We start from the raw sequence: 24,011 nt of genomic DNA on the forward strand, positions 1-24,011 counted from the left end.
CGAGGCCGCTCCCGCCGCTTGGGAGAATCGCGGGAGGGCATCGGACCGACGTCCCGGGAAATATTGCCGGCCCAGGCGATTCTCCCAACTGGAGCGGGAGTGGAGAATCTCGCCCATGAACTTTGGACTCATAAATATTATTTGGCATTATATAATCATCACTGTCATCATGACTTGTACATGTCATCACTTATCTACCTATTTTGTTCAATTTTCTTCAACAAAGTCCAGAAAATATGTAACACGGGAAAAGGGGGGATGTGGTGAAATGCATCACTGTATATACGCAAGGGGTTAATGTAAACACACTACAACTAAGTAACCACTAGAGGGAGGACCAGAGATGTCATGACACACAGACATACAGCCAATGGGTCATTACAACAGGATACAACCAATGGGTAATCAGGACACCCAGAGGTAGCATTACCACAAGGGGGCATTACACCCATATAAAAGGACAGGGCACACATGCTCTTTCTCTTTCCACAGATCCACAACTAGAGAGTACATCAGGGTTGATCAGAAGCATCACACCCAGCAGGTGGCTTAGAGCAGAATGGTTTAGTTAGACTGAGTTACTACAGTTAGATTAGCAGGAGAGTCAAACTCATTTAAGAACTGTGTTAATAGTTCAGTGCTATATGAAGAAGCATAACACAACACTTTCCAACTCTTAATTTTTAGTTGGCATTGCACTTCAGCAGGGAATCGCTTGACTAGTTAGGCTGCTGATAGATGCATCAAGACTGAGCATTAACAATTCCTTGGTTGCATTTCCTTGTGTAATCATTCCATATTAAACCCAGAGGCACGCTCTTAATAAATTGCCGAGTCAGTATAAGTTAAGTGCTCAACGGGAGTGACATTTTATGCTGTGCTTGCTGAGTTCTGGACCGAGTTCACTCAAAGTTCTTCACAGACCTTCCAAAGACGGCAGAATCTCGCATCTGACAGGGCTGCTACTAAGCTGAAGTATCAGAGGTCAATGGGCACTCTGACCTAAAGTCTGTGTGAAAGAAATGAAATGGTAACAGTGGTAATGCATTCCTTTTATTTATTTATCTTTTAAAAAGCCTGCCAGCAGGATATCGCAAGCCCTTACTATATTTTAAAATATCGAGGTACAAAACTGTTCTGCAATTGAGCCCGGGGTTTCAAAGTATATATCTCTATATCACTCATCAAAATGAAACCTTTCCCATGACATTGCCATGAGCTGCCGTCAGTTTAAGGTCCTCATTATGCAATCTGCTATTTCTTGATAACATTTCTCACAAGTATTGTACACCTGCAGTCATACTGGTCACAAGGAAAACCTGCAGCCATATTAGTGCTCAGCACTTCACTGGAAGCATTCAGTATCGCTCGGGAAATAGAAGTGATGTGCACTATTAATTACACTTGGGAAGGGCTCATTCTTCTTTTGTTCGAATTCCAGTTTTTTTTTTGATGGGTGCCACATTACAATCTGTGAGGGAAATTGGATGCAGAAAACCTGCGAGCAGATAAGCGGTTGGCTGATGAATTTGCCTCAGATAAATTATTCAGGCTCTGAGCTGCTTCACATTCGTTCTGAAGAGGGCTCTTTTCTTTTTCTGCATTCACCTTGCTGATAATCCCACGCAGAAAAATGCCTCGTGGAAAGGTTCCCCATTCCATGTTGTACCCCCTTCGTTCTTCAGGACCTCTAAGCTTTGAAAATGTGTTTTTTTTCTTTGTTCCCCCTCAGATCACAGCATATTTTAAGAAATTAGGAATATTTATTTAAGGGCTGCAAAAGCTTTTGGCGATACGTCCATAAATCTGGTAATCTGGTTCCGACATATCGTATGTGGACACAATCAAAATCAGAGGATTCAAGAGAAACTCCCAGAGGAATGCAGACTGAAGATTGCGGATGAGATTTTCAAGACTCACGTTAGAAATAAGAAGAGAAGGGCGGCACGGTGGCGGTGGTTAGCCCTGCTGCCTCACAGCGCTGAGGTCCCGGGTTCGATCTCAGCCCCGGGGCACTGGCGGTGTGGAGTTTGCACATTTGTGTCTGCATGGGTCTCGCCCCGACAACCCAAAGATGTGCAGGGTAGGTGGATTGGTCATGCTAAACTCCCCCTTAATTGGAATTTTTTTTCTAAAAGAAAAAAGAAGAGAGGGTTATTTTGGAGACTGTCTGGAATTCCGCGGGTGTTAATTGAAGGCAAAGTTTGAGTCTCCAGTAGTGAAATCACCTATTGGTACTTTCCAACGTAAGGAGTGCCCTGGAAGGCTGCTGCTGCCTAATGCTTCATCGTATAGCAGCATGTATGAAGCAGGTAGAAATTAATCTTGAGCGGCACTGCAGAATGGTCAATAGTGAATTGGCATTCTGTCTTTACACCCTGTCAGCATCTATGGGGTGGAAACATTAGGCCTGAAATGGGTGCAACACAGAATGATATCCGGGCTAAAAGGGTTAAACTAGGAGGACAAATTCCATAAAATGGGCTTGTATTCCCTCAAGTATAGAGGGTCAAGGTTTGACCTAACCGGGATGTTTAAGACGATGAAGAGATTTGATTGGGTAGAAAGATGCACAGGGGTAAACCTTCTGGTTCCGCCCACCTCAGGAATCATTGTGGGCAGGACAGAAAATGTGATGGTCCGTTGATTTTGGCTGAGTATTTTCAGTTTCAGGACAGAAGGGACCGGTGGGTGGGATTTTTTAGTCCTAGGGAAACTCCCACCCAAAAATAAACCTTTTGCGATTCCTTAAAATAGTGGTACCTCAGTTCTTAAACTTTAAAGCCTAATAATTTTGTTTTCATAATTTACTGTCGAATGTAACCTGGTAGAAATTATGCTGAATTTCATATCGCAGATTCCATGTAAAAATCATATTTTGTGGCCAGCTGAAAATGGTGCCAAAAATGGAAAGAGACACAAAACAATTCAATGCTGTTAATGTATTGTTCACAATAATGTCAGTCACTGGTTAATTCTACACACTGCATAAAGGATAATACACATACAATGTGCTAATACTTTAACCAAAGGTCAAAATTTAAGAACAAAGTTCTTCGTAACCCTTGACCCTTGAAAAAACACCAATTCTCAGTTCCCTTTTCATCTCTGGTTCCTTTCGACTGCTGTCAGCTGACTCGTGGCATTATTGACCCCAAAGTGCTAAAGCTATGTTTGAATGCCACCCATATGGACACTGCTGACATGAAGCATGAGATTGGGGACACCGTGGGCCCATGGTGAATGTTTATGCACCGTCCATTCACAAAACGTTGACACATGAGATGCGATCGAACGGTCATGCTGCACCCGAAGAAAATTGTGCCGTGAAGCTGGGAGACCCTACTTCCGGGATTGAGCCGGCTCGCAATGCCTCGCGAGATCTAACGCTGTGATGTAAATCCTGCCCATTATGGGCGGGATCATTTTAGCAAATCTGCATATTAAAGCGAGACAGCTACTCACTGCCAATGTGCCAAGCTGGCAGTTTTTGTGTGTTGCTGATTGGGCTGGGGGTGTCCTGCATGGGGGGGGTGGGGGGTTGCGGTGGAGGCTGGGAACCCGCCAATAGTATGTTGGGGCTTGTCAGGAGTTGCATCGGAGGCGTCACGATCTCCCGCTGCACTGAGGAGTTCAGGCGAGCAGAGTTCCTTCGTGCACAAAATGGATGTGATGAACGGTTACTGCCTTATCATCATGTAAGGTGATGTCCCCTTTAAGACCAGGCTTGGAACCCTGGGGACTCCGCCTCTGGCTCCGCCCATCTGGGAGCCATACATAAAGGCCTGCCTCATGGTCTGTATAGCAGTCAGCTCTCATCCAAATCTGTAGCATAGTTATTAGCCTAATAAAGCCTTCTTTACAGTTTAATCTCTAAGCATCATTATTGAGGGTACCTCAATTTATTAGGCTAAACTAGATTCAGGATGGACGCAGGCCTAAAACCAGAGAAGCTCAATCTGGAAGCACGAACGCCGGAGGCGAAGGAAATTTTTAAATACTGGCTGCGGTGCTTCGAGGCCTACCTGGACTCCGCAGAGACTCCCATCCTGGGGCCACGCAAGCTGCGTCTACTCCACGCCCGGGTGAGTCACAGAATCTCCGCCACGCTCGAAAAGGCGACGATTTATGAGGAAGCGATTGAGTTGCTCCGCAAGCGGTTTGTCAAACCTGTCAATGAGGTGCACGCCCGGCATCTGCTCTCTACCTGCCGGCAGCGCTCGGGGGAATCGCTCGACGAGTTTGTTGAGAAACTCACCGCGCTGGCCAGGGACTGTGACCATCAGGATGTGACAGGGGAAGTCCATATGAACCTGCACATCAGAGATTCTTTCGTGTCCGGCATCCGCTCGACCTACATCCGGCAGCGACTGCTCGAAAACGGGGCAAAAGACCTCCAGGAGACGCTAACGCTCGCCTCCTCGCTGGAGGTGGCCCGACATAACTTGGGTACGTACCCCGCGGACTCTGCCAGTCCCCCTGGACTTCCTCAGACTCGCCCATATTACAGGCCTGCGCCACGCGGCGACCCGCTCACCATGGGGGCACACCTTGCTACTTCTGCGGGCAGGGCCAGCACCCACGCCCACGCTGCCAGCCCGCTCCTCGATCTGCAGCGACTGCGGGAAGAAAGGGCACTTTGCGAGGGTCTGCCTGGCCAGACCCAGGGGCCAGAAAAACAAAGAACAGCCGGCCCGAAATTCAGGCTCTCAGGCCCGCAGGCCTCGCAATGCTGCTGCGCACCGACCCGACACGTCCCCTTCTGACGCGTCATCAGCCTCGTGCGAATCATGGGAGCGGCCATCTGGTCGGCGGCCATCTTCTCGACACGACACGTGCGACCAACGGCAGCGGCCATTTTACGACTCCGACTACCCGCGACTGGGTGCGATCACCCTCGATCAAACTCGGCCAAAACACCTGCAGAACTCCATGATGCAGGTCCAGGTCAACGGGCACGACACTGCATGCCTCTTCGACTCCGGGAGCACGGAGAGCTTTATCCACCCTGAAACGGTAAGGCGCTGATCCCTACGCACCCATCCCACATCCCAAACCATAGCCCTCGCATCTGGGTCCCACTCGGTTCAAATCACGGGGTACTGTATTGCGGATCTCTCGATCCAGGGTGCCAAATACACCCGTTTCAAATTTTATATCCTCCCTCACCTCTGTGCCCCCCTGCTGCTCGGACTGGATTTCCAGTGCAGCCACCGAAGCCTGACACTGAAGTTCGGCGGACCCTTGCCCCCCCTCACGGTGTGCTGCCTTGCGACACTGAAAGTCGCACCCCCCTCGCTATTCGCTAACCTCACTCCCGACTGTAAGCCCGTCGCCACCAGGAGCCGGCGCTACAGTGCCCAAGATATGGCTTTTATCAAGTCAGAGGTCCAGCGTTTACTGGGAGAGGGGGTCATCGAGGCTAGCAACAGCCCTTGGAGAGCGCAAGTGGTGGTAGTCCGGTCCGGGAGAAGAAACGGATGGTCGTGGATTATAGCCAGACCATAAACCGATTCACGCAGCTTGATGCGTACCCCCTTCCTCGCATCGCGGAAATGGTAAATCGGATCGCCCAATACCGAGTCTTTTCCACGGTCGACCTCAAATCTGCCTACCACTAGCTCCCCATCCGACCAAAAGACCGCCCCTATACTGCCTTCGAAGCAGCCGGCCGGCTCTTCCACTTCCTCAGGGTCCCCTTTGGTGTCACAAATGGGGTCTCCGTCTTTCAAAGGGCGATGGACCAAATGGTGGACCAGTACGGTTTGCGGGCTACATACCCATACTTGGACAATGTCACCATCTGCGGCCATGATCAGCAGGACCATGACGCTAACCTCAAAAAGTTCCTCCAGACCGCCCAAGCCCTTAACCTGACCTATAACGAGGGCCAATGCGTTTTCCACACCACCCGGCTGGCCATCCTCGGCTATGTCGTGGAAGACGGGGTCCTAGGTCCCGACCCCGACCGCATGCGCCCCCTTAAGGAACTCCTTCTCCCCCGCAGCCTCAAGGCCCTCAAACGGTGCTTGGGGCTTTTCTCCTATTACGCCCAGTGGGTCCCCAAGTATGCGGACAAAGCCCGCCCACTCCTAAAGACCACCACTTTTCCCCTCTCGGCTGAGGCTCAATTGGCCTTCAACCGCATGAAGGCCGACATCATCAAGGCCGCCATGCACGCGGTGGACGAAACCATCCCTTTCAGGTAGAGAGCGATGCATCAGACATCGCCCTGACTGCTACCCTCAATCAAGGAGGCAGACCAGTAGCGTTCTTCTCCCGAACCCTCACCGCCTCCGAGATTCGACACTCTGCAGTCGAAAAGGAGGCAGAAGCCATTGTGGAGGCTGTGCGGCGCTGGAGACACTACCTCGCCGGTAGGAGGTTTACCCTCATCACCGACCAACGGTCGGTTGCCTATATGTTCGATAACACGCAACGGGGCAAAATAAAAAACGATAAAATTTTGAGGTGGAGGATCGAACTCTCCACCTACTCGTATGATATCAAGTATCGTCCAGGGGAGCTCAACGAGCCCCCAGATGCCCTGTCCCGCGGCACATGCGCCAACGTGCAGGAGGACCGCCTGCAAGCCATCCACAATGACATCTGCCACCCGGGGGTTACCCGGCTCGTCCATTTCATCAAGTCCCGCAACCTGCCTTACTCAACCAAGGAGGTCAAGGCCATGGTCAGGGCCTGCCAGGTCTGTGCGGAGTGCAAACCGCACTTCTATCGGCCAGACAAGGTTCGGCTCGTGAAGGCCTCGGGCCCCTTTGAGCGACTGAGCGTGGACTTCAAGGGGCCCCTCCCGTCCACCAACCGTTATGCCTATTTCCTCACCATGATCGATGAGTTCTCCCGTTTCCCATTCGCCATTCCCTGCACCGACATGACCTCAGCCACGGTGATTAAGGCACTGCACAGCATCTTCACCCTGTTTGGTTTCCCTGCTTATATCCACAGCGACCGGGGTACATCGTTCATGAGCGATGAACTGCGTCAGTATCTGCTCAGCAAAGGCATCGCCTCGAGCAGAACGACCAGCTATAACCCACGGGGAAACGGGCAGGTGGAGAGGGAGAACGCGACCGTGTGGGAGGCTGTCCTTCTGGCCCTGCGGTCGAGAAATCTCCCAACTACCTGCTGGCAGGAGGTCCTGCCCGATGCCCTACACTCCATTAGGTCACTCCTCTGCACGGCCACAAATGAGAACCCTCATGAGCGATTGTTTCTCTTCCCCAGGAAGTCTACCTCCGGGGTCTCGCTTCCACCTTGGCTGACGGCTCCGGGACCTGTTCTTCTCCGGAGGCACGCGAGGAGCCACAAAACGGACCCCTAGTTGAAAAGGTCCGACTGCTCCACGCCAACCCCAGTTACGCCTACGTGGAGTACTCCGACGGCAGGCAAGATACGGTTTCCCCCCGGGATCTGGCGCCCGCTGGATCCTCCACCACAGACGCCCCTTCCCGCGCCGCTCCCCTGCAGGACCCGTCGCCCCCTACAACACACCCCCTTCCGGCCCTACCACCCGTTGGTGAGCTCCTACCGTGCGCCCCCCCTTGCGCCCCCCCCTTTACACACCCCGCCGGCGCCGGCTCCACTACCCCCGGCCCTGCCTAGTTCCTCTGCCCCGACCCGGACCGAAGCTCCGACCGCTGTGCTCCCGGATGTGCCCTCAACCGGGACGTCCGTGCCCGCCGCACCACCGCCCGAACTGAGGAGATCGAGGAGGACGATCCGGCCGCCGAGACGGATGGACCTATGATGGCACTTCACCCCCGCCGGACTCCTTTTTAAACAGGGGGTGAATGTGATGAACGGTTACTGCCTTATCATCATGTAAGGTGATGTCCCCTTTAAGACCAGGCTTGGAACCCTGGGGACTCCGCCTCTGGCTCCGCCCATCTGGGAGCCATACATAAAGGCCTGCCTCATGGTCTGTATAGCAGTCAGCTCTCGTCCAAATCTGTAGCATAGTTATTAGCCTAATAAAGCCTTCTTTACAGTTTAATCTCAAAGCATCATTATTGAGGGTACCTCAATGGAGCTAGGTGCGGCCTTGGCCATGTGTTCCCCGCTGAGGCCCCTTATCTATCACGGATGCCGCTTTATACCATGCGTTTCTCACCTCTGTGAGTGCCAGGAAACACGAGATTAAGCGTGCTCGCTATGGGACTTTGTTCCCTATTAGTGAAATCACGCCCATTGTAAACTGTGAAGAGGATGGTGCAGAACTTTGAAAGACATGGGCAGGTCGGTGGAATGGACAAATTGCTCTGGCTACTTGTAGCTACTCTTACCATTGGCCTTCTGCCTTCATATGTCACACTCTTATGCCATCCGCACAAGTCCACTCTAGATCATCTGCAACCATTCTGTGACCTTTGTCATCCAACTCCATCTAGGCCAACTTCAAAGTAATTGGCTGACAGGTGGCAGTTGAAATTCAATGTATAGATGTGTGAAGTGATTATTTTTGGGAAGGAAGAATACAGAGAGGCAATATAAAAAATAGGGTACAATTCTAAAGGTGATGCAGAAGCAGAGTGACCTGGCTGTATATGAAGATGGTCAGGTTGAGAGACGGATGAATGCAGCAAACTAGGCTTTATTAACAGGGGCATGAGTACAAAAGGAAGGTAGTTATATTATACTTGCTTTGAACACTAATTCAGCCTCAACTGGAGTATTGCATCGGGTTCTGGGCAGCACACTTTAGGAAGGCATTAGAGAGCATGGATGTTGAAGCCATGATGAGATCAGCTATGATCACATTGAATGGTGGAGCAGGCTTGAGAGGCTGAATTGCCAGCTCCTGCTCCTGGTTCTGATGTTCTAAGAAAGAACTATTCTGTCTAATTCCAACTTCCAGCTCTTCGTCTGTAGCCCTGTAGGTCACAGTACCTCAAGCACAAATCTGGTGTTCTTTATTAATAAGGGGATGTCTTGATTAATATGGAGATGGTTATGGGGAGAAGGCAGGGGAATGGGGATGAGGAAAATATCAGCCACGATCGAATGATGGAGCAGACTCGAAGGGCCAAATGGGCACGGTGGCACATTGGTTAGCACCACTGCCTCACAGTTCCAGAGTCCCGGTTTCAATTCTAGCCTTGGGTGACGGTCTGTCTGGAGTTTGTATTTTCTCCCTGTGTCTGCATGGATTTCCTGCGGGTACGCTGGTTTCCTCCCACAATCCAAAGATGCACGGGTTAGGTGCATTGGCCACACAAAATTGCCACTTACTGTCCAAAGGTTAGGTGGGGTTACAGGGTATAGGGATAGGTGGAGGCGTGGGCTTAGGTAGGGTGCTCTTTCAAGGGCCGGTGTAGACTCAATGGGCCGAATAGCCTCCTTCTGCACTGTAAATTCTATGATTCTGCTCCTATGTCTTACGGTCTTATGGTCTGATGCAGAAAGGATTCACGAGAATGGTCCCATAGATGGCGAACTTCCATTTTGTAGATAGATTGGAGAAGCTGGGACTGTTCTTGCAGAAGAGAAGACCGAGGGGAGATTTGTTAAGCATATTCAGAATCATGAGGGGTCTGGACAGGGTAGATAAGGAAAACATGTTCCCATTGGTGGAAGGATCAAGAACAAGTGGCCACAAATTTGAGCTAATGGATAAAAGAATCAATGGACACATGAGGAAAAATGTTTCTACACAGCAAGTTGTTAAAATCTGGAACGCACTGTTTGAGAGTAGAGATAGCTTCATTTGAGGCATCCAAAAGAGAATTGGATTATTTCTGAAAGAGAAGAATTTTTAAAAATTCCCTTTACTGGATGTGGGCATCGCTGGATGGCCAACATTTATTGCCCTTCCCTAGTTGTCCTTCAGAAGGTGGTGGTGAGCTGCCTCCTTGAACCGCTGCAGACCCTGAGGTGTAGACACACCGACAGTGCTGTAAGGGAGGGAATTCAATATGTTGGGCTGTGGGGAGAAATCAGGAAAGTGGTACTAAGTGAGTTGGGACAGACACGACAGGCCGAATGATCTCCTTCTGTGCTGTCATAATGCTTTGATTTAATGGACAGGCCACTTAAATCTAGTAAAGGTGTTTCAGTGAACAATGCATCAGTTCATCTTGCACCGAGGCACACAGAGAACAGATCAGTCTCAATGGTTGGGGCAGGGGGAGCGGTAGGAGGACTATAACTTCACCCTCCACTCTGGGGACTCGAGAAAATAAAGATTGATCGGCCTTTGCAATTCTGGGAATGGCTTCTGCTGTCAAACATACTGTGAATGGCAGGGAGAGACCAGGATCAAGCAGCAGGTTCACTTTGTCGTGGGTGGGTTATGGACACTTGATGGTCAGTTTTTAACTTGCCACCCATATACAAGTTGATGAATCATTGTAAAAACCATTCAGTTCTATCGAATTCAATCAATATGATGATGGGGAGCTTTCAATAAAAGGCAGCTGATCTGCTGCTACAGGTTTACAAAGAGGCAGCTCATTGAAAATCTCCCCTTTACTATCTGGGTTCATGTATAATTAATGGACGATTTATTTTTTCGTTATTTTTTCGTCAGATGTACGTGACAGTGGCAAGGCTGCATTTATTGCTGATCCCTAGTTGTTCTGAGGACATTAAATGAGAACCATATTGGTAGGGGACTAGATCCACCGGATAGCAGTTTATCTTTCCTGAAGAGAACTGGTAAACTAGTTGGGATTTTACAACCATCAGCAGCTTGCTGGTCACAAATAACTAGAAATATTAAATTCAACATCCCAATTTTGCCATGAACTCAAGGCAGTTTTTTTTTAAAGCACCTCTTCACGCCCACACAGTTTTTTCTCTTGGGGAACAATGGTGGAAGGATTCCCAGCCTGTTGATCCGTTTTACGAACGCTCCTTCCGTGGGCAACAAGTCCTGGGGTTGGACTTGAACCCGGAGCTTCCAGCCCAGAGGTAGGGGGCACTATCAGTGCGCCACAAAAACTCTTACTCATTGGGTTGAGTACCCACAATCCCGAGGCTACTTTTCCCATTTGTGTGAGTTAACCATGAGATAATTAACACAAAAGGACAGAAATATGGATTTTTTTCACAAAGGTTCATGTAAATTATAATACTCCAAAAAACAATAACTGATGTGCCCATTCTGCCTTTAGCACGGATAGCGTCATTATGCATATTGAACATCCGTCATTGGTATTACTTCACACTGAATGATATGTCATTAAAGGTGGCCATTTGAACTCCACCCACTGCCTAGATAGAATTGCCCATGGGACTTACCTGTTGATGGCCTTCAGCGATCCCAAAGGCTGCGATTTTATCCCAGGGTAAGTTGTGAGCCTTGAGCAGGGTCGTGGCCTATCTGCCAGGCCAACCTAATGGGAAGAGGAGCTGAGGTCTTAAGAGGTCCAAAAAGTTAGGTTTTCTTGTACATTCCTTGCTGGATCAAGAAGAGCAGAGAGCACTTCCAGGCCTCCAAAAGGAGAATTTGGTCTCCTCTCCTGTCATAGCTTCCCCTTTCCCCCCACCCAATTGAGAGCGGAATTGGCCATCCATTGCAGTTGCTCCCAGTGGTGGGGTCTGCCGGTTTTAAATGGGTGACTAATGTGGCATCTGCAGATGACGCCGGTGAGTTCAGGTTAACTCTATACTTGAGTTAAAATTGGGGGCAGAAGAATTAAAAACATCTTTCATTCTCCATTTTCCATCATCCAACATAAGTGCAATGGCTTAAATCTGTGGTCACAGTGTTAACAAGTTCCATAAGCTAATTCCTGGTAAAATCTCTGTTTTTAATTCATTAGTGGTAAGTGTCTGCTGCAGTGTTGCTGCAATATCACACCCTTTCCAGAAAGTGCAGTCCAGCAATGTGCTCTTGCTACATAAAGCATTACTTTCCACCTGGGCGGATTTGACTGGTAGAGTTACTAATAGGCATACTTACCTGCATACATGCAAACTATAAATGATTAGGCTGCCTCACTGGCTCTGCATTGCTGCACCCTATAGGTAAATGCATGTGCAAGTAAGTTGGAGTATTTTGATCTTTATTCAAGTGTATTTATTAAATTCTTGCTCACTGTTCAACATTTCGTGAAAATAAAGTCCAAGGATGTATTTCTTAAAAGGTGAATGCATTGAAATGTCAAACCAAAAGTTCACACTCAGCATGTTAAAATGATCGGCTAAATTAAAATATATCATAATGAAGAGCTGTAAGAATCGTTTTATTATTCTGTCTCATTACATTATGTCAAGGCTATACCATAATGAAGTGTAAATGAGACCAGCAGAATTGGATGGTGCCCAGGGACATTTCAAAAAATCAAACACTTTGACAACGAAGGAAGCTGAAGGTGTTGTAAAGCACTTCTTCAACGGTAGGGTTGACAACATTGGGTTGGGCGTATTCTTGGCATTTTATTATAAGTGCTGGGATTCCCCATCCAGCTATCTCGGTAGGTGTTGATGAAGTATTCGTAGTCTGAAGTAGGCTAACTGAGTCATTATTAACTCATAGAACTATTTACAAATATGCAGTAAAGGATACAAGCTAGGATGTGGCTCCATGTTTAAGTCTGCACGCAACTCTGTCCAAGACCACAGCGGCCCTTGGGTGCTGGTCATGTGATCTCTTCCAATACTGTGTGGCGGTACTATACTCAGTCCCACGTTAACCCTATATGTGCCAAGCCCTTATGCTACAAAAGTAACACAGTGTAAATGGAACCTGTACTAATATAATCAATCCGAGTTTCAAAATATCACTCTGACCTCCAAACCTCGTAAATGTAGATGACACCATAAAAGTTTGTAAAAAAAAACCACTCGGCACAAATATTGTGAACAAATCCTTTCATTCAAGTATGTAAAAGCGTAACTATACATATACTCACTACGTCTTGATATATTTCCTTGTTATGGTTTCAGGTCTATCAATTGCCACTTCCTTCCATTGTGTTTTCACTGGTAAGCTCTGAGATGCATAGCAAGCTCATGACGCCAATGTTAAACTCCAAAACCCAAGTGAGTATCATCATAATTTAGTGATGAACACATTGAAATTGAGTCTCAGGTTGCTCACGTGTGTTGCTCTTTTATAACCACAGTGTGTTTAACCCGTATCTGGTGGGACAGATGATCATACAAGTTGTTTAGTATGATAATAGTTTATTTAACATACACAAGGTTATTTACTTAATTAATTACACGTTCATGCACATTGGACTATAAACTAATACACTTTAACGACCTTACCTTATCTTCCAGGTGACCGGCAAATACAGAACAGATATGGCCTTATCTGGGTTCAGGTCGTCTGGCAGCACTGAAGTTCTGTAGGTAGTCTGTGTTCTGTTGTCATCCTTTGTGGATGGCGTGGGCTCTGCTTGGCTGGTGGATTCACCGTTGTTGATGCAGCAGTCGAGAGAGAGCAAGCGAAGGCCTGCACTGCCTTTTGACCGGCTTGGAATTCCCTGCCCCTTTTGTGGTTGGTCTCTGGTTCGCTGCCAATCAATTGATCAAGGCTCCATCCCCCCTGATCGGTCACGTCCAATCAGGGGCTACCACATCGATTCTGAGGTGGGCACTCAGTGGCCAATCCTGGGAGTGTTCCAAGCAGGGGCTGGTGCCGCTGCGGCTGGTTGACGATGTGATGGACAGGATAGTTCCAATGTTCCTTTAATTGCCTTTTAATGACCTTTTGCAGGTGTGAGTTTCTGCATAAAGTAGAAAGGTATAAGCAAAAAGCAATTGGAATGGTCTTCCTGTCTATTTTGCTGGGGTCCTTGGAGGATAGTGTAAAATAGTGAATGGATTTGGAAACCGATTACCAGTCTGACAGTTTGCGACATGAACTCTCCTTCCACAGGCGTTTCTACCTTTGCAATATCTGACAGAGTAGTTAGTCCATTGTGGTAAGAGGATTTGTGGGCTGTGAGAATCTGTATAATTGAGGATTGCCCCCCCCCCCAAATCCGACAGTGGCTGACAACCTGTAAGACCCCCTGCCTTTTGCTGTGTTAATAGAATCATAGAATCCTACAGCACAGAAGGGGGCTGTGGGAGGAAACCGGAGCACTTGGAGGAAACCCACCCAGGCACGGGAAGAACGTGCAAACTTCGCACAGTCACCAGAGGTCGGAATTGAACCCGGGTCCCTGGCACTGTGAGGCAGCAGTGCTAGGCGCTGTGCCACTGTGTCACCTTCAGAGAACAAACGTCGAGTGAGAGGGGGCTGGGAATGGTTCAGCGTAACAAGCAGGGTCTAACCTAGATGCTGCAGCCTACATTTTTCTCTGTCTTGTTCCTCTTTCATATCCTCTTTTCTTGGTGCAATCCATAGCCCTATCTGATGTAAGATTTTGTAGACTTGTACATGTTACATTTGGGTTTGATCATCTTTACATCCAGACACAGAAAATATGTCAAGAACTGCAAGAAAAAATTGCTTACTACAATGGCAAAATTAAATATCAGCTTTATTAAAAATCAGCAAAAATGATAACTTGAAAAATGTCTACCTTTGTTTACTCATTGTTTTGCTAAAACCTAAAGTTTCACAGTTCAATATCATTGAGTGTCTGCATCAGCAAGCTCACCTTGCATTGTGCAGTGAACCGCATACAGTGTTTAAATGTGAATGAGTTGGCCCCTATGAAAGGTTCTGACCCCTGTCAAGCTGCGCAAAATAAGTGAGCAGCTTTTTGCAGAAAACTGTGAACGCTTCTCGGTTTTGGAGCAGTTTCTTGAACAATTTGTTAGGTGCACAAATCTCTCTGTATGTCAATAAATGTTCATCACTATGCCTCTTTTTAAAGAAAAAGCAAAGGTAGAGAACAACAACACTTGCATTTATATTGTCTTCAACAGAATGGAATATTGTTAGGTGCCTAACAGAAACGTCATCAGATAGAATATTGACCCCAAGCTCCATAAAGTCACATTAGGGAAAGTAGCCGAAAAGTTGGTCAAAGTTGTTTTTTAAGGAATGTCTTCAAGAAAGAAAAGTGATGCTGGGAGGCGCAGAGGTTTAGGGATCGAAAATCAAACCTTTAGGACCTAGAAAATTGGAGGAAAATTTAATCTGATAGCATGGGAGTTTTTTCCTGGCATCCTGGTCAATATTTATTCTAAATCACCAAAACCAGATTAATATTTGGATGAAGATGATAGAAAGATGTCGAGTAATTTCCATGTTGGCAAATGGAAAGAAATACTGACATCCAGTGGGATACTCGCATCTGATGGGAGTGGAATGGGTACCTATTGGACCTAATTAGTTCTTTTTATTTATTTATCAGGTGAAAAAGGACTGAGTATTGAGCTAGTTTTTAAATGGAGGTCCTCCCTCTCAGTTACAGCTCAGCTGAACACATAGACCTGCAGCGACATCAACTCTGGTTAAGACGGCTTTATTTTCCCAAGCTTGGTCCACGTGCGAGGGAGAGTGATTTGGATAAATGCCAATACCACACTACTTTACACTGGTGTAGACAATTATATAATTTTCCAAAAATCAATAGCCCACCCCAGTTGGACTTGATCCAATCCTTGGAGCTGTCAATTTGATTGTGATCAATGAAGGTTACTTTAAGTAACATGATGACTGTGATCAACTCATGATCTAACCCCATCCTGCCACCTGTTGTTTACCAGGATACTTTATCCATTATGAATTTGTTTTTCTGCCATTCTCATATTACTTATCTCAGCCAGTTCCTGCCCACCTCCTTGTTCGTCTAGGGGCAGGCTGCTGAAGTTGGATCCTCTTTACACCGTGGATTGTCTGAGACAGGATGTTGGGGGCACTGATAAGAACTGTTTACTGAGATGACTGTGTTATTGCTGACCACACTATTTCTGTCTAAACCTGTCTGATTTAAAAACATGGGCGAGTTAGCTAGCTTAAATCCCATCATGCATTGTGGCCACTGCTTTTAGCAAGAGTTTGAATGTTTGTTACTGCTATGACCTAAAAATACATGTTTAATAGTTAATAATGATTACTGGGTATACTTTCTATGATTAGTCTCAATCCTCAATAAACTAATTTATGTAGAACTATTCTAGTGTTATCTTAACTATCCGGTTTTAAGGGATCTCATCTCAGGACACCCCCCTTCAAGAGCAAAATCTGCAAAGCCTCCATCAAACAAGTTTAGCTGCTCTTCCATCTATTGACAAGGTTTCATTTAAGAAATGGTTGCTTGACTTGCTTTTGATTTTTTTTTTTGGTGCCCAGTTAAAGACAATTTGTCCTTATAGCTATCTGTCTGGAGTGAGTGGAATCCATTTCCTGTCAGCGCAGTATGGGTGGAAGGGGATGTGCCAGGGGATGTAAATCGATCAGAACCTCCACCCACTTCCTGTTTGTGCCCCAGACCCAGCCAATTTTTCAAAATTAAGACCACATAAAGTGTGTTGGATGTGCATTGTCGCCATTAATGATGCCACAGCCATGCCCACCTTGGGTGAGGGTGATTTACCTCAGGATCTTGCCAAAGACTAATGTAGCAGAAGGTGGAGTTAAACATAGGACATTTTGGGGGAATTTTGGAATTTGAGTGACCTCTAGGTTGCCTTATCGACCAGAGGGGGGGCCATATTGGATTTGGTACTTGGTAATGAACCAGGGCAAGTGATAGATTTGTTAGTGGGGGAGCATTTTGGAGATAGTGACCAGAATTCTGTGACTTTCACTTTAGTAATGGAGAGGGATAGGTGCATGCAACAGGGCAAGGTTTACAATTGGGGGAAGGGTAAATACGATGTTGTCAGACAAGAATTGAAGTGCATAAGTTGGGAACATAGGCTGGCAGGGAAGGACACAAGTGAAATGTGGAACTTGTTCAAGGAACAGGTACTACGTGTCCTTGATATGTAATCCCTGTCAGGCAGGGAAGAGATGTTCAAGTGAGGGAACTATGGTTGACAAGAGAGGTTGAATGTCTTGTTAAGAGGAAGAAGGAGACTTATGTAAGGTTGAGGACACAAGGTTTAGACAGGGCGCTGGAGGGATACAAGATAGCCAGGAGGGAACTGAAGAAAAGGATTAGGAGGGCTAAGAGAGGGCATGAACAATCTTTGGCGGAAGGATCAAGGAAAACCCCAAGGCCTTTTACACATATGTCAGAAATATGAGAATGACTAGAGCGAGGGTAGGTCCGATCAAGGACAGTAGCAGGAGATTGTGTATTGAGTCTGAAGAGATAGGAGAGGTCTTGAACGAGTACTTTTCTTCTGTATTTACAAATGAGGAGGGCGATATTGTTGGAGAGGACAGTATGAAACAGACTGGTAAGCTCGAGGAAATACTTGTTAGGAAGGAAGATGTGTTGGGCATTTTGAAAAACTTGAGGATAGACAAGTCCCCCGGGCCTGACGGGATATATCCAAGGATTCTATGGGAAGCAAGAGATGAAATTGCAGAGCCGTTGGCAATGATTTTTTTCGTCCTCACTGTAACAGGGGTGGTACCAGGGGATTGGAGAGTGGCGAATGTTGTGCCCCTGTTCACAAAAGGGACTAGGGATAACCCTGGGAATTACAGGCCAGTTAGTCTTACTTCGGTGGTCGGCAAAGGAATGGAAAGAGTACTGAAGGATAGGATTTCTGAGCATCTGGAAAAACACTGCTTGATTAGGGATAGTCAGCACGGATTTGTGAGGGGTAGGTCTTGCCTTACAAGTCTTCTTGAAGATTGGACCCAGGACACTGCGCTGAGGAACTCCTGCAGTGATATTATGGAACTGAGATGATTGACCTCCAACCACCACAACCATTTTCCTTTGTTCCAGGTGTGACTTCAACCAGCAGAGAGTTTCCCCCCTGATTTCCATTGACTTCAGTTTTGCTAGGGCTCCTTGATGTCATACTCGGGCAATTTCTGTCCTGATGGCAACAATAGTCACTTTCATATCACCTCTGACATTCAGATCTTTTATCCATGTTTGAACCAAGGCTGTAATGAGGTCAGGAGCTGAGTGATCCAAACGAACCCAACTGAGCATCAGTGAGCAGGTTATTGCTGAGTAAGTGCCGCTTGATAGCACTGTTGATGAATCATTCCACCATTTTGCTGCTGATAGAGAGGAGATCGATTGGGCAGTAATTGGCTGGTTGGATTTCTCCTGTTTCTTGTGTACAGGACACACCTGGTAATTTCCCACATTGCGGGTAGATGCCAGTGTTGTAGCTGTATTGGAACAGCTTGGCTAGGGGTGCGACAAGTTCTGAAGTTGTGTTCAAGGTGGAGGAGTTGATGGTGGACGGTACATGGTAATCAGCAGGGGGTTTCCTTGCCCATGTTTAACCTGAAGCCATGGGACTTCATGGGGTCCAGAGTCGATGTTGCGGACTCCCAGGGCAACTCCCTCCCAACTGTATACCACGGTGCTGGTGAGACAGGACATATCCAGGAATGGTGTTAGTGGTGTGTCGGACATTGTCTGTAAGGTATGCTTCTGTGAGTTCTATGTCAGGCTGTTGCTTGACTAGTCTGTGAGACAGCTCTCCTAACTGTGGCACAAGCCTACAGATGTTAGTGAGGAGCACTTTGCGGATTCGATAGGGTTGGATTTGTCGTTACTGTTTCCGGTTCCATTCCTTTTTTGTGAATTTGTAGCAGTTGAATACAACTGAATGGTTTGCTAGGCCATTTCAGAGGGTATTTAAGAGTGTACCACATTGCTGTGGGTCTGGAGTCACATATAGGCCAGACCAGATAAGGATGACAGATTTCCTTTCCTAAAGGACATTAGTGAACCAGATGGACTTTTACGACAATCGACAATGGTTTCATGGACATCATTAGACTTTTAATTCCAGATATTTTATTGAGTTTAAATTCCACCACCTACAGTGGTGGGGTTCAATCATGGGTCCTCAGCCTGAGGCCAGAAATAAAATGACAGAGACCCTTTTGATAGCTGGGCCTCTCGATGCCTGCTATACAAGCCCAAAATGGGACTCTTTTTTGCGTGTTCAATCGCGCCCAAATAATCGAACAAACACTCCACTAGTATTGCACTGGGGGGGTCAGTCTAGAATCTCTTCTTGAGCCTATAACCTTCTAACTTAAGGGTTAGAGCGCTACAATTGAGTCACAGGTGACCTCTGGTTTACTCAAAAGCGCCGCAGAATGGTTATTGTGGGAAGTCCCACTGATAAAGCAAAAGTGTTCTTGTGAATCAGGAGTCGCAGTGCATCAGTGAGCAAAGTTGATGGAGCATCACTCTGTATCTGCTTTTGCTGCACTTAAAATGCTTGAAAGTGTTCCATTGGTAGCACTTGCCTATCTCAATGAATGCTAAATGTAAATGCTGATAGAACATACCTTTCTGCTTCCTCAGTACAAAATCATTCGGAGCGCTCTTCTCTCAAATGCTCTATGCACAGCTCCCAAAGACTGTATTATATGAAGAAACTATTAACTTTTGCTGCTGATTACCAAGAACATATGTTAGAGATCTGTGAAAAATGATGCCGTTAATTTCAATGACAGTAACCAGTCTCACTAAATGCAGACCAAGCTTCTTAATTATGTTTTTTAAAAATGTTTTGTTAAATTGGTTTCACACTCTTCACAATGAAATGTTGGAGCTGAGATTAATAAGCACAACTAGGCCTCTGTTTCTGTAACACAGGGGGAGTTAAAGGATAAATCTTCAACCTAATCTCAGAGAAGAATCACTTAGTATAACAACTTACATTTCTGGTGATAATTCCTGACTATTCCATATTTACGCACACCAGAAAGTAGATTGAGGCTACAAAACTGCATTTTTGCTTTCAATCCAGCATGAAATAGAAACTTTCACTCTGTCCCTTTGAGATGCAGTCATATACAATGGGTGATTTTTCTCATTAAGCATAGTAACAGAAGAAATCAAAATCAGGCCAACATGAGGGTGACCACCGCACTACCATCCAAACCAACCATCACCCTCCCTACCCCCAGCCCTTATCAGGAAGTGTTTGTGGTATTGGTTTAATGTGAAATTTACGGGCGCGATCGAAAAGCATCTGAAAAGCAGCGCGCCGCTGCGCAGATGGCTGATAGAAGCTGGGAAACCCCGCTCCCAGGATCTACCCGGCTCGCAACGCCTCGCAAGATCTCGCGAGACGTTGCGATGTAAGGGCGGGATCACTTTTAATCAAATCTGCATATTAAAGCGAGACAGTTACTGTTGTCTTTCTCACCTGGGCACTACAGCTGCTGGCTCAGACACAGGAATGCATCACACGTCAATTCCTGGAAAGAGAAAGCAGTGATCTGTCTTTAAACCCATTAGATCCTTGAGCTGCAAGCCAACCATTCATTTCCCTTCATGGGCTGTGATTCCACTCACACACTGCTGTGAGCCTTGCTTCATTCATCTTTTTCATGCCAGGAATAGAAGACCTATATGTCAAGCTAACAGGTGGCCAAACATTCATTCAGTTAGATATGAGCCATGCTGATCTTCAACTCAAACTGGACGAGCCGTCCTGCAAATATGTTACGATCAACACGCACAAGTGCCTGTATGAGTATACTCCGCTAGCCCTTCAAGGTCTCATCGGCATACACCATATTTCAATGGATCATGGAGAACATACTCCAAGGGTTACCTAAAGTGGTGGTGTACTTGGATGATGTTCTGGTCACAGGGCTTCAGAATGAGAGCAGCTTGCAAACCTACAGGAGGTCTTACAGTGATTTTCAAAAGCTGGGGTACATCTAAAAAGGGAAAATGTATTTTCCGAGCAAGCAAAGTGGTCTACTTGGGATATCGGGTGGATAAAAAAGGTTTAAATCTAGCGGAGGACAAGGTGAGGACCATCAGGGAAGCAGCAACTCTTCGAAACACCACAAAACTGAATTATTTCCTGGGAATAGTCAATTATTATGGGATTTTTATTCAGTCTCTTTGCTATCTCCACTGCACATGCTAATGCAAAAGTACCAAAAATGTTTGTGTGAGGCACCACAGATGGAGGCCTTTGAGAAAATAAAACTGCTATCGTCCAATTTATTGGCCCATTTAATCCCCCAAAATGAACTCATCCTGACTTGCGATGCTTCCCTTTACAGGGTTGGGGTGGTACTTTCACCACATAACGGGATCTTGATTAACTGGGCCAGTGGGCCGATGAATGGCAGATAGAGTTTAATTTAGATAAATGTGAGGTGATGCATTTTTGTAGATTGAATCAGGGCAGGACCTACTCAGTTAATGATAGGGAGTTTGGGAGAGTTATAGAATAAAGAGATCCTGAAGTACAGAGCTCCTTGAAGGTGAAGTCGCAGGTGGACATGGTGGTGAAGAAAGCATTCGGCATGCTTGGTTTCATTGGTCAGAACATTGAATACAGGAGTTGGGACGTCTTGCTGAAGTTGTACAAGACATTAGTGAGGCCACACTTGGAATACTGTGTCTAGTTCTGGTCACCCTATTATAGAAAGGATATTGTTAAACTAGAAAGAGTGCAGAAAGGATTTACTAGGATACTACCGGGACTTGCTGGTTTGAGTTATAAGCAGAGGCTGGATAGAATGGGACTTTTTTCCCTGGAGAGTAGGAGGCTTTGGGGTGAATTTATAGAGGTCTATAAAATAATGAGGGGCACAGATGAGGTAGATAGTCAACATCTTTTCCCAAGGGTAGAAGAGTCTAAAACTAGAGGCCATAGGTTTAAGGTGAGGGGGGGAGAGATACAAAAGGGTTCAGAGGAGTAATTGTTTCACAGAGGGTGGTGAGTGTCTGGAAAGAGCTGCCAGTGGCAGTAGTAGAGGTGGGTACAATTTTGCCTTTTAAAAAGCATTTAGACAGCTATATGGGAAAGATGGGTATAGAGGGATATGGGCCAAATGCGGCCAATTGGTACTAGCTTAGTGTTAAAAACTGTGCGGCATGGACAAGTTGGGCCGAAGGGCCTGTTTTCATGCTGTAAACCTCTCCGACCTCTATGACTCTATATCGTCCTGAATGGCGGAGTCTGAGCACAGCCTTCAAATGACATGAAACTTTATTTGACCAAGGTGAACTCAGTGTTGTAAGGATGTTATTATTATTTGGGGGTCTTGGGTAGTTGTTCCTGATTTTACTGGAGCTACATAATGGCCACCTTGGGGTCTCCAAAATAAAAATTCACCATGAGCTACGTCTGGTGGTGCAGACTCAGCTCAGACATCGCGGGATTGGTGACGCAGTGTGATTCATGCCTGGAGAATACGAATCTCCCTCCTTCAGCCTCCCTACACCCATGGGAGTGGCCATACAGGCCTAGGTGCGAGTGCACGTGGACTTTGCCGGGTCTTTTATGGGGCCGATGTTTTTGATCCTGGTAGATGTACACTGCAAATGGTTGGAGATACTCCGGTTGGGCTCCACAACCTCCCGCGCTACGGCAGAGAAACTATGACAGAGCTTTTGCACACACGGCATACCAGAGATCCTGATTTCCGACAATGGCACCGCCTTCACCAGCGATGAGTTCCAAAGCTTCATGCAATCCAATGACATCAGACACGTTGGATCAACACCATATCGCCCGTCATCAAATGGGCTTGCAGAACGGGCTGTGCAGGTCTTTAAAATAGGCATGAAAAAGCTACTGACAGCATCCATAGAGATGAAATTGGCATGGTTTTTATTTGACTATAGGACCACTTCTCATACTACAAGAGGAATTGCCCAGTGGAACTGTTAATGGGACGAAGGTTTCATATGAGACTAAGTCTACAATTCACAAACCTGGCAGCGAGGGTGGAGTCCCAATGAGAGAGGCAGAAAAGAAATTATGACTCTGAAAGATCCAAAAGAATTTGCAAGAGAAGAGAACCCAGTGTTCGTCTCCCCTGGTAATGAGTACTTGGTATAAAATATGGTAGCAGGAGAAGCAGGTGTCCGATTACAGCAGACATTGAGGAGGAATCCACATCAGTAATTCTTCGGCGCTTCTTATAGAAGGGGAGATATCCAATTCAGTTCACACCACCAGATCCAATTCCACCTCAGACCTCAGGGACTTCAGACCCATCCCGAAGATGGGGAGGAAACCTCCTCGCCGTGGGAGTGCTGGGGAAGACATGGTATTGAGAGGGGGGGGATGTTATGGTGGCCACAAAAGACACAGGGTATCATCAATAGATCTTCCTGTGACCTTCTTGGAATATGAATTCCCCTATTAAGCAGGCATCAGCGCGCCGCACGCCGTTGGGGCGGTCTTCAGATGTTACCTGAGGCCCTCCCCCGATGCTCCACCCCCAATGGACCGAGTTCCCAATGGCGTGGGTTACTCATGCTATTTTATTTTGTGTACCCCGCGTGGGGGCTGCAGACTGAGTCCAGCACCACCACAGTCGGGGGGGGGGGGCGTACTGCGGGCAGGGGGGGCTTTGGCGGGGGCTGGAGGCACTGCTGGGCGGTGGTCCAGAGGTGGTGAGGGGGGTTACTGGGGGACAGCATTTAGCAGACCGGGTCCGCGTGTGGCCGGTGCAATGTTGCATGGCGTCGCCGCTGCAGGCCGCTGCCATGCGCATGCGTGGCCATGGACCCGGCAATTCTCCGGCCGTATCTGAAGGTAAAGCCGGGCGCTTTACGCTGCACGGCTGATAGCACCCCACTGGACAGAGGATCAGTGCAGTTTTTGCACCATTTTTTCTGGCATAAAACGCCACTGTTCCCACACCGGTGTCAGCACTTAGTCTGCAAAATCGGTGAATCCAGCCCTCGTTTTCCACTGATAAGCAAATTCACATCTCACCATCTCTCCAAGCGTCAGTCCCAATTGACTCCCTCATTACTTTGTTTTTCTTTATCTCAATTTTTAGCCTTTTTAAAAATTGTTGGAGGGATTGTGCACATTTTTCTGTATCACCAAGCGTTGCAAGGATAGAATAAGTGGGCTTCGTGGCTTGTTGCTATTTCCATTGGAAGGATACTCAGGTGGCATGGAGAATCGAATCACCCATTCAAGATAGGACTGTCCTGCCTCAGTCTTTGGAGTCTGTCTAATTTGAATATCACCTCTTTATTGCAGCAAAG

The 24,011-nt window shown here is 46.9% G+C and overlaps 1 long non-coding RNA gene across 1 annotated transcript in view; it reads left to right on the plus strand.

Moving 5' to 3' along the window:
• Nucleotides 1-24,011, plus strand: part of LOC140425818 (uncharacterized) — a 153,715-nt gene that overhangs the window by 50,260 nt on the left and 79,444 nt on the right. Inside the window, exon 2 of the long non-coding RNA XR_011948029.1 lies at nt 12,910-13,005. This is a non-coding gene — a long non-coding RNA (uncharacterized lncRNA). The remainder of the gene's footprint in view (nt 1-12,909; nt 13,006-24,011) is intronic.

Source organism: Scyliorhinus torazame, chromosome 6 (assembly GCF_047496885.1).
Source record: "Scyliorhinus torazame isolate Kashiwa2021f chromosome 6, sScyTor2.1, whole genome shotgun sequence".
Lineage (NCBI taxonomy): Eukaryota > Metazoa > Chordata > Chondrichthyes > Carcharhiniformes > Scyliorhinidae > Scyliorhinus > Scyliorhinus torazame.